The sequence below is a fragment of the Sinocyclocheilus rhinocerous genome, unplaced genomic scaffold, assembly GCF_001515625.1.
Source record: "Sinocyclocheilus rhinocerous isolate Xijiao unplaced genomic scaffold, SAMN03320098_v1.1 scaffold245, whole genome shotgun sequence".
Lineage (NCBI taxonomy): Eukaryota > Metazoa > Chordata > Actinopteri > Cypriniformes > Cyprinidae > Sinocyclocheilus > Sinocyclocheilus rhinocerous.
Window position 1 is genome coordinate 536,187 of NW_015659923.1, and position 10,825 is coordinate 547,011.

Below are 10,825 nucleotides of genomic sequence, written 5' to 3' on the forward strand. Positions count from 1 at the left end.
TATTATATTATATTATATTATATTTCTCTTGGTAACTGGACACTATTCAATAGAATAAACGCTGCATTATTAACAATGCCTTTCACACTTAATGCAAGTTTGAAGACGCTTGATTAAACAAATTATTTGCTTTAAAGCATCAACACTATTTTTTCACTATATGTACATAGAAACAGCGTGAAAATATATTTATTTATATTTAACTCAATTTTTTATGCATGGTTATAATAATTATTGCTTTTTATTAAAACATATTATATTAGTTCAGAGACCATCTTTGTGTTTGTTTTTTGAATGCATCATAGCAGAAAGGTGAAATTTAAAATGAAATATAAGTATTGAAGTGAAAATAATGATAAATTCTACCAATTGTTTTACACCACAATAGATTTTGTTTAAAGTGTAAAAAAAGCGTAAGTGTTATATGTCTGCACACTTTTAATATCGGAGTGATTCGGCTGTGCTGTTCCGCAAGGAAAAAATAATGATAATCTTCCTCTGTGAAATATGGTAAGTTAATAAAACTAATTTTAGCATAGAAGACTTGGACAGTACCCTCCGCAGCACAGGCCTCGCAGACTCATCTGTGTCTGGTGGAAATAGCATAGAAAAGAGAGTTAATTATTTCCACCCAAACCCAAAATGCCTCTGTCTCGCTCTACACAGATTGGCTTCTTTGATTAGCCAAGTGGAGACACTGGGGGGTCACGCTACCCTCTGCCCTGATTAGCCTGCACTTGGCCACTGCTGACCCCTCCTTCTGAAGAGATTCATGTGAGGGGTCTGGAGATGTTGAGACGAGGCATTTGGGAAGAAACATAATGCACCTTGACCTGTCTAGACTCCGCTGTTAACAAATGGATAATGTGACCTTTTTCATGTTGTTGATATAGTGTTTCTACTCTCTCTCTTTACGTTTTTAGAGTTAACTATGGTCAATAATTGCACTGTAGTTTGAGGATTTTAGAAGTATGTAGAGAAGTATTTTTAGATTTTTTTTCCTGAAACTTTTAAACTGGGATCATTCCTGGTTAAATTTACTGACACAAGTCAGAAAAAAATGATCCTGTTTCCCACGTTGTGAGACATCACATTTTCTGTAAGTATTTTTATTAAACGAATTAATGATACTACTTTAGATTATTTTTTTTTGTAGTGCCTTTCTTTGTGGGTGGTATTGATTTAAAAAAAAAAAAGTGTTTAATTTTGGGATAAAGTTTTAAATTACCTTCATTAGAATGTCATATCAAATGCATTATATTTAGATTGATAAATATATGGTAGTTAATGTAAATATTATGCTACAGTCTATGTGTGACATCAGTTATATACGTTATTTCTAGTATTTTTAAATTATTTTATGGGGAAAAAATTATGTGGGTTTCATATCTAATTCACACAGAGATGAATGTTGTCGTGAACTGTGAAAAAATATTTATTTGTTAAGGTGGAAGGCACTGAATTTTAAAAACTACATCACTGTCCTTATTTTCTTGTATTATGCTGAGTCAAGATCTCTGGTAAAATATGATGATTGTGCCTTTTGGGAGTTAGATACACAAAACCTGATGACAGGTGAAAAATTTGGTCACGGGAATATTGCGATTTCAAAATCTTTCTGAAATGCTGGTGTGAATGCTGTGTGTACGCAGTGGTTTTCCTTTCATTATGAATGGCTGTGGGCATATAGTTTGCTCACTGAAAGTGCAGGAAGTGCCGCTGTTGTTGTTCCTGTGCGGGTGGCTGGGTGGCTAATGCTGCTTCAGTTTACTCAACAGATCCAGAGTCTGTGATGGTCGAGTGTTCTGTCAGGTATGATTCAGAGCGGATTAGATAAATCTGACCGTGGAACAGCCGATATGGAGGTGGTTTGTAGGAAAGGCGGGGTGGTGGGGGGTTGTTATGGCGTACTCTGTGTGGCTGCTCCTGCCCCGCCCTCTAACCAGCCACTCAGAGCCAAGAAAATGGCAGCCGCAGTGAGCTGCCAAGAGAACACCGATTCTCCACCCACCCCTCCATTACCCCAATCCCCCCACCCATCTTCTCCGCTCGCCTTTTCCCATGTTTTGTCACTTTTGAGGTAAAATGAACTGGAATCTTGTGTCCTTTGCAGTCTAAATGTCTCAAACCTTTAACATTGGCACTACCAACGCCAGCTCTTCCATTGAAAAGTGCCCAGGTTTGTGTTAAAATGAAACATACCACACCGCTAAGAGTTTCTGTGGATAAAAAAATCAAACTAGATGTTCTACTTCAATCATGCATATCAGACACCTCTGAACACTTTCTTCACCACTGTACGTAACCATGAAGAATGCAATAGGAGTAATTTACCTCATATACGGGGGATGCCTTAGTAAATGCATTTCATGGCAGTCAAAACGTCATGAATGTTTTAATGAAGTCTGTCACATGTATGTCATTTGTGATGAATGGAAGTAGTCAGGGTTTTTCACTGCTGTACTCCCACATGGCAGATGATTGAGAGCGGAGAATCTGGATTGCTGTTGGAAAACGTGTACATTTACTCAGGTGTTTACGTTCCCCGCCATTCTTTGAGCATGGCTTCGACTGAACTGTTTAAGTGTACTGACTGTGTTCTGTAGGGGCCGTTAAAATCTACACCATCTGCACTAAATAAATAAAAAATATGAAGAGTTAATTTGCAAAAACAGATAACTCAAGATAACATTTTCAAAAATCATGTTTTTTCATTGTGCATTCCAATTAATCTAAATCAAACTGCATTTAGGTTATTTTGATTAGGTTAAAAAATAACTAAAAAATACAGCTAGTTAACACAATAAAAACATGATAGCATAATAAAAAATGAGATTTTTGAGAATTTAAAGAAATGGAGTTATCTGTTTTTGCAAATATACTCTTCATATATACTATACAATGCCTTAGATTGACTTGAGCATTTGCAGAATCATCTACTGCATGTTCTCCTGCCTTGCTGAGCCATTAATTCCTCAATTATGCTTTTTATGAAGGTACTTCGATTGTAGTTATGTGCCGTATAACTATACGTTTCTAAATTTGTAGACAAAAGCATGTAATTTTAGATGCTATGGCAAAGTTTAACTCACTACAGTGTCTAATTAAATTGTTGTAACCAAGAAACTGTCTAAACAATGACCCAGTTTGTTTGCCTGTCTTGTGCTTGGCTTTGCCAGCACACCAGAGAGAGGCAGGGCAGGTCCACGAAGGATGTAATATAACTCCCCCTGACTATGCTATAATGGAGCAGATGCATTGTCTCTGCCCTCTCTGATTTTGAGTCTCTCTGAATGTATTTGTGAGCATGTTAGTAGAATATGTCAAGGTTATTCTGTGGAAAACATGTGACCCTCCCTATTTTCCAGCTTGAGTTGATGATAAAATGGGGCTCGACAGTTCAAATGAATAGATCATTGCATGTCGGACTGAAAATTACACTCTTGAATGCTGTACTTTTATATGGTGCCACTGAATGTCAAGTCAGCATTTTTCGTAATTTGCATTGATGTGTCTCACTGATGTTCTTTTTGTGAATTTGTCTGTTTGTCACAGGATAGCGAAGAGGAACAGAGATGACGTGTCTGCAGAGATGATACAGGTAGTAATATTAATGTGATTGTATGTATATCTCTTTTTACTGTGTTATTCTCTCCCTCACTTTCTATAAAGTACTTGTCCTCTGCTCTTACTTTCTTTCTCTCACTATTTCCGTCATCACTGAAGCAGAACAGCTTTTACCTTCCTTCATACGATCAATACAGATATATAGCAAATATTAAAAATCAGTATAAAATGAACTGTTTTTGCTTAAGTTAATGCTACAATAAGCTCTAGTTCTTTTGTCAAGTTGCTCAAATGATCAACACTGTGATACAATGTTAGAATTGTTCTTAATGTCAGATCTGTTTGTTCAAGCTTGTTTAATTTGTCAAATGCCTTCTTTAAATATATATCACTTGTCATTTTATTTAATAAACATGATCTTTATGTATTATCCGGATAAATATATCAAGATATAATTGAGCCTCAAGTTAGATAAATTAGTATTTTGTCTGTAGTCCAAGTCCTTTTATTATTACTTAAAGGCTCATCCATATGCTGCAGTAATACAGCTTTTTTTTAATAAGCACAACTCACCACGACAGTAAATGCAAATGAATTGCATTTTAGATGCACTCTACTGATTGTATTATTTACATTTGTAGTGCGTGCTTGCAGTGTAGGCGCAATTGTAAAAAAGGAAATCATTTAGTTTTCGATTTTAATGTGCATTGATACTGAGTTTAAACAAGTACTGACATGTTTTTTTTATATCAGGAAGGAGCTAGCATACACACATCATTCGCTTAAAATTTGTAGACCTTTAAACTGAATAGAATGTTTTAAATGGTAATTTTGTCCTGCTCATGGTTAGTTGGAGTCACGGCCAATTATGTTTCCAAATGTTGTACAGTATAAGGTCAAAAGTCGCTGTGCTGTATTAGAAAGATGACAGTAACCATTCTGGAAAGGTCAGCCACGCAGTTTAGGCGCAATTGTAAAAAAGGAAATCATTTAGTTTTCGATTTTAATGTGCATTGATACTGAGTTTAAACAAGTACTGACATGTTTTTTTATATCAGGAAGGAGCTAGCATACACACATCATTCACTTAAAATTTGTAGACCTTTAAACTGAATAGAATGTTTTAAATGGTAATTTTGTCCTGCTCATGGTTAGCTGGAGTCACGGCCAATTATGTTTCCAAATGTTGTACAGTATAAGGTCAAAAGTCGCTGTGCTGTATTAGAAAGATGACAGTAACCATTCTGGAAAGGTCAGCCACTCAGTTTGTTTCAGTGACGCCTTTGAGCTTTTGATTTACTTTATATTAGATTTAGTTAATGATATGTCTCCCTGTTTAATGACAGAAGTAAACTTCTACATCCAAATGTCCTCAGTTGTCCAATAAGATTTTAAATATGCCCTAGTCTCATTTGCATTGAAGTCAGATTTTAAAGTTTTTGAGTAAATGGTTAACTAGTTGTAATGTGTGGTTATTTTAATTAGAATTTTGAAGTGGTGTGCTTCTCTAGACACTAAACTAACTTTAAATGTAACCCTCACTAGCTCACTTGAGTGATTTAAAAGATTTTGATGTGCAAGTACACTACAGTAAATGTGAACATGTCTGCATCAGATTACTTTAATTGTACTTTGGTTTTTAAGTAACAATACATTTGTTTCGTTTTTTTTTATTCAGGGCCAGTCAGTTAACGTTTTCTTGTAAAAGAAACGTATGGAGTATTTTCAGCACTGCTGTTTTATTAATACCAAATCCCAAGGCTGCATTTATTTAACCAAAAATACAGTAAAGACAGTAATATTTTGAAGTATTATCGCTATTCAAATAACAGTTTTCTGCTTAAATATATTATAAAATGTAACTTATTCCTTGTGAAGGCAAAGCTGAATTTTCAGCAGTCTTCAGTGTCACATGATCCTTAAGAAATCGTTCTGCTGATTTGCTTTTCAAGAAGCATTTTCTTATTATTATTAATGTTGAAAAAATTGTAGTTGTGTTGCTTAATATTTTTGTGGAAACTGATGTCTAAAAAGTTTAAAATAACTTAATTTATTTTAAGAACTCACTTGAATTTCACTTATGAATTTCTTTGCTGTCACACATCCATTTAATAGCATCTTTGCTGAAAAAGTGTTTTTTTTAATCCTGCTGACCCACAACCTTTGAACCGTAGTGTAATAGATATTCATCTATGCCTCCATGAGTACAATTGTTTTTTAATATATATACAATTAAAGGCAATTAAAAACAAACTTTTTAGAGGACAGCTAAAAACTGTATTTTGTGGTCTCCATGAAGTTATTTTAAACTTTAGAGTTGTTAATATTTATTTAACTCTGAAATCACTGTTAACGGGTGCACATGCCAGTCACTTACTTCAATGACTGATACTTGTACCTTACATGCTCATTAAAATTTCTCATTAGGCTTTTTTTTTTAAATTGGTGTAACCCATGTGGTGGTGGTGCTGGTATGTGTGTGTGAGACTTAAGAGAGAGACAGAGCGAGAAAAAGCAAGAGACTGGAGTTTCAATGCCTCTGCTTCCTTTTGTCCTCTGAGTTGACTTCTTAGGAGCCCATTGCCGGAGTTCCATACATGAGAGATCAAGAGTTACCAAGGTGCTCAGGAGATAGACACAGACACACACTCACACTCATTCACTCAGACTCATTTCCTTTGCATGTCAGAGCCCTGCTGGGGTTTCAGTAGAGGTCACTGACACCACCAGTGGAGCTTTCCCCTAAATGAAAAACCAACCCCTGTGTATTTGTGTGTGTGTGTGTGTGTGTGTTGCTCTCTGAAAACGGTAAGGTGCTGAAGAAGATGGTCCTGAATGGATTTATTTATGATATTACTATGGAAATATGTTATGATGGACCTGACTCCATCTTATAACTATATTCTCTCATTATGGAATTGTGTAAAGATTAGTCAGGGGATGTTCTGTTTGAAACATTTGAAGGTAACTTGAATGGTCTTCCACTGAATCTCAGTGAATGTCTTGTGTAGTTTGAGAGTTAAAGTTGTTAGGTGTGCACCTGTATCAGATACACTAGAGTTGAGGTAAGATATGAGATGCTCTTTTCCCATCAACTAGCTGCAGCATTAACTATTGTATTGTAACAAGATTAAAATATATTTGTCCTGCGGATTAGCATTCTTTACCATCCCTTTCGTTGCTTTGCCGGACCGGTCTGCGTATGTGCAGCAGTCTTTTTGATCTGCCGTGCGTAGTGAGGACCCTGGCTTGGGTCTGGCCATCCAAGGGCCTGGTGTGAAATCGGCCTGATGTCATCCCTTTTGTCCTCCATTTGCATCCCTCACTCCTTTAATGACGTTTCCGAACCTCGCAGGCGCATTCCTCAGTGGTCCATAGGAAGCGTTTGGAGAACTCGGGGCAGAAAAGCACAGTGGGAGTGTTTGGAGTTTGGGGGGGTCGAGGGTGTGTGGATCTTTTGTATGGAAAGCAGACGAGTAGACATCCGTATTCTGATACTTTCCCTCCACCTCAGGCTTTTCTGTTGTTTGTCTGAATTGATAGCAGGCAAAGTTGAAGTTTGACAGAAATTGTATAATTTGATAATGTATAAATGAATGATGCCTTTAATGAAAGCACTCTGTCGTGGCCAGAAGTGTATCTTGATGTGTATCTTAGCAGTGTAAATACAACCGGTCATGACTGCAGTTTTCAGTCATTGACAATAGTGTACTTCCTTACTCTACAATCTTCTGATGAGCATTTTTATGTGCACATAATTTACACTTAAACTACCTTCTGCAGCTTATATGAATTTGAGATGATAGTTGAAGTGTAAATATATAAATAAAGGGTATGTGTGTGCGATAGAGAAAGTTAAATGTGGGTGTAAGGTGAAGAAAGCGAGAGCTGAAGGGGTGTGGGCAGGACTGGAGACTATTCCTGCAGAGGAAATGAGCCACCTGCAGCCATGACAGGAGGTTTTGACCTTCATTTGGGGTTTCTTTCTCTTTCTCTGTCTCTAAATCTCTTTCTCTCCCTCTCTCTCACTCTCTGTCTGTCTCTCATTACTTTGCTCACACAAACACACATACTTCTGCTCTATAGAAAGCCAGTCAGGGACCTCTCCCCTCAACCATTGGGCATCACTTCCTCATACAAGGGGCGCTAGAAAAGAAATGTAGATGAGGCATTGTCATTGAGCAGGTCAGTGCATGGGAAATGCCAGTTGTCTGTGCCCCCCTTCACCTCCCCCCAGAGGACAGGTAGACTATGACCAGATGATTTTTTTTTTTAAATGAAGATCATTTACATATTTTAGGGAAAGTCAAGTTACTGTTTGAGTGACTTACCTTACTGGTATAAAAAGGGCATGTCTTTATATGTGTTTATATGTAGTTGAGTGCTGTTGTATGGCTGAGCTCTCCGGCAGCTCCTCCGCAAACATTAGTTTGAATCCCCACGGAAAACGTTGTTAGCTCACTTTGTCCGTTTAAAGTCAAATTTCCTGCTTTCATTTTATTTTGTATGTATAAATAACATAATTATTGGTCTGCAAATATGGTAGAGCATTGTATTACGTGGTCTACAAAGTTTGTATAAAGTTTGTTGGTCTGTTAATAATCTAGGATGTTGTGTTCGGTGGTCTACAAAGTTTATATGAAGTTTGTTGTACTGCACATATAAACAATAAAACTTGAATCTGACCAGATTTTGTTTTACCACAAATGCATTTGTTTTATTACATTAAATTAAAAATGTATTACATTTTATTTGTTTGAAAAGTGTAGGCCTACTTTTCAAATTTTAATTTAAATGGTTTAAATAATTTTTCTGCCTTCAACCCTTACAGATTTATATTTTGAATATTCAGTTCGCCTATTTGTTTTGCGGAACGCTTTTGATCAAAGCCAGTCCTTAAAAAGCTGATATATGTATTTCGTCTGGTGATTGAAGCTTATGGTTGTGACTTTTAATGGTCAGTGTAATTTTTTAGGAGATTCTGGATTCTGAATTTTTGAAAAACAAATTTGGTCCGGTTTATAATAAAGCGTCCTGCAAAATAAACTGCAATAATAATAATAATAATAATAAAATAGGCTAAATGCGTAGCAGTTGTTTAAAATAATACCAACAATGGTTGTTAATTAATTAATGCGTTCGTCAAAAGCAGTGGTTGTTCCTATTATATTTTAGCAGGAATTAATAGAAATTGTGTTTTCTAAAAAGCTGTAGGCCTATCAATTATCCAAAATCATCGTTTCTGTCCCAGGTCTAAATAAAACTAATAAATGTAGTCTAATTTGCATGTTGATATCTACGTAATGGGAGCTTTTCATTTAGAAATATATATTTTTTTCCCAAGTGAAAATCTGTACACAAGTCCCCAAACATAGGCTACTGAGTCCCCGTCTCCCCGAACGTCCCGTTCGTCACTTCGGTCCTGCAGATGTTCTTAGTTTGATAATAGATCCGTATTTTTTTTATAAGTAGCCTATATAAGAACGAAAGGAGCACATTTTTTTATGGCTAAGCATGGCTGGGATACTGAGATTGTTTTCCTTGTGTAAACATTTCAGTAAGTGTGAAGCAAACATGCAAATATTAGATTTACAGTGTTTGTAAATTTGCAGTCGATAGGCTACTTTGAGTGATTTCAAAGGCTATAGAATAAAGTCAACAGTAAACTATCAAGCTCTTCTGTGGCAATGACTCTGTTTCTGTCGTCCCATTCATGGTGTATGGGGCAGGGTAAAGGGTTACAACAAAAATTCGCTGATGCAGAGATTTAAAAAAAAAAAAGTTAAACAAATAAATAAATTTAAAAAAAAAAACCCAAAGGACCATGTATTTGTTGGTGATTATTATATGGCTTTATGGATATCTGCAATGCTTCCCAAATGCCTTACTGATGGTGCATTAGCGACTCACTCCTGATTTGGTAAAGCTTTGTGTGCCAACGCTGTGACGTCATGTCCGCTGGGCTCAGCTCCCATTTGATGAGAGTATGGCACGTTCTTTTCAACCCAAGAGCAAGATAAGGCTGGAGCGCGAGATAAATCTTAGTAGAAGCAAATAAAGAAGTTAACGAGACATTGAGAATTATTATTCTTATTGTTTATTTAATTCTTATCAAGATTTCAGGAGGCAGTTAATTACACAATTAATACGTACGTGATACAAATTATTTACACATATAACAAACATTACCTGTAAACACAAAATAAAAATAGCATTGTATTATCTCTTTTTTTTTTCATTTCAGCTTTCAACATAGCTTTTATAGATAGATCTTCGCTGATGAGTAAATTCAGGTCGTATATCAGATAGAAGGCCATATTCATAGATATGCTCATATGCAATTAAACTAATAGCCTATTGTTTCTCTGATTCGGCACAGTTCTGTGTTATTAAGTTCGCACTTGAACTTGTAAGGCAAAGTGTGTTAAGTTTGGTGGCTATATAGTCACACACTCTTTTTAGGTATAAAACAAAAAGATTCAAAAAAGTAAAAACTCCACAATTTGGTATATGGATACAGTCTGCAACTTAAATCTCGATCAAACCTTTTTAACTTTTCTAAACACGCGTGAATATGCCATAATATGACAATTTGCAGCTTTCATGCAAAGGCCCCAATACCGCTTCATTCACATAAAGAAGTTATTGCAATATAAATAAGCAATTTAAACACCTTAGAAATCTACTTTCACATAAAAAGCAACACCGGTCATTGGATAAAGTTTTTTTCCTTAATATAATCTATATAAATACATAACAAATATGAAGTCAACATTAAAACAGTATTTTCACATCTGTCATACAGTAAACAGCTGGTTTGCTTATTTTTTATTCCTTAGTTGTGTGTGTTTATATATATATATATATAGAGAGAGAGAGAGAGAGAGAGAGAGAGAGCTGTATATTTATGTATTTGTTTATATTTCTGTGTGATGTGTTGTGGCGCTTACCCTGGCTTTTGTCAAGAGTGCGCATAAGCGAAATCATTGTCAGTGCTACACGTTTATAGGCAGCATTATAATGATTAAAACATACTTTGCTACAAAAGATGATTATATTGCTCTTTTATAAAAACTATGTAGCCTAGGCCTATGCGATTTAAGACGCTGCGGTACATTTGTTTATTTATTTAGCGCACCTAGTTGAAATGTTTTCCCCAGGTTATGAAGGTTAATCCAATGTTATTTCGTATATGTTTGGCTATTTCACATGGTAGTCCAACCAGATACCCCCCCCCCCAAAATCCAACCATAAAAAT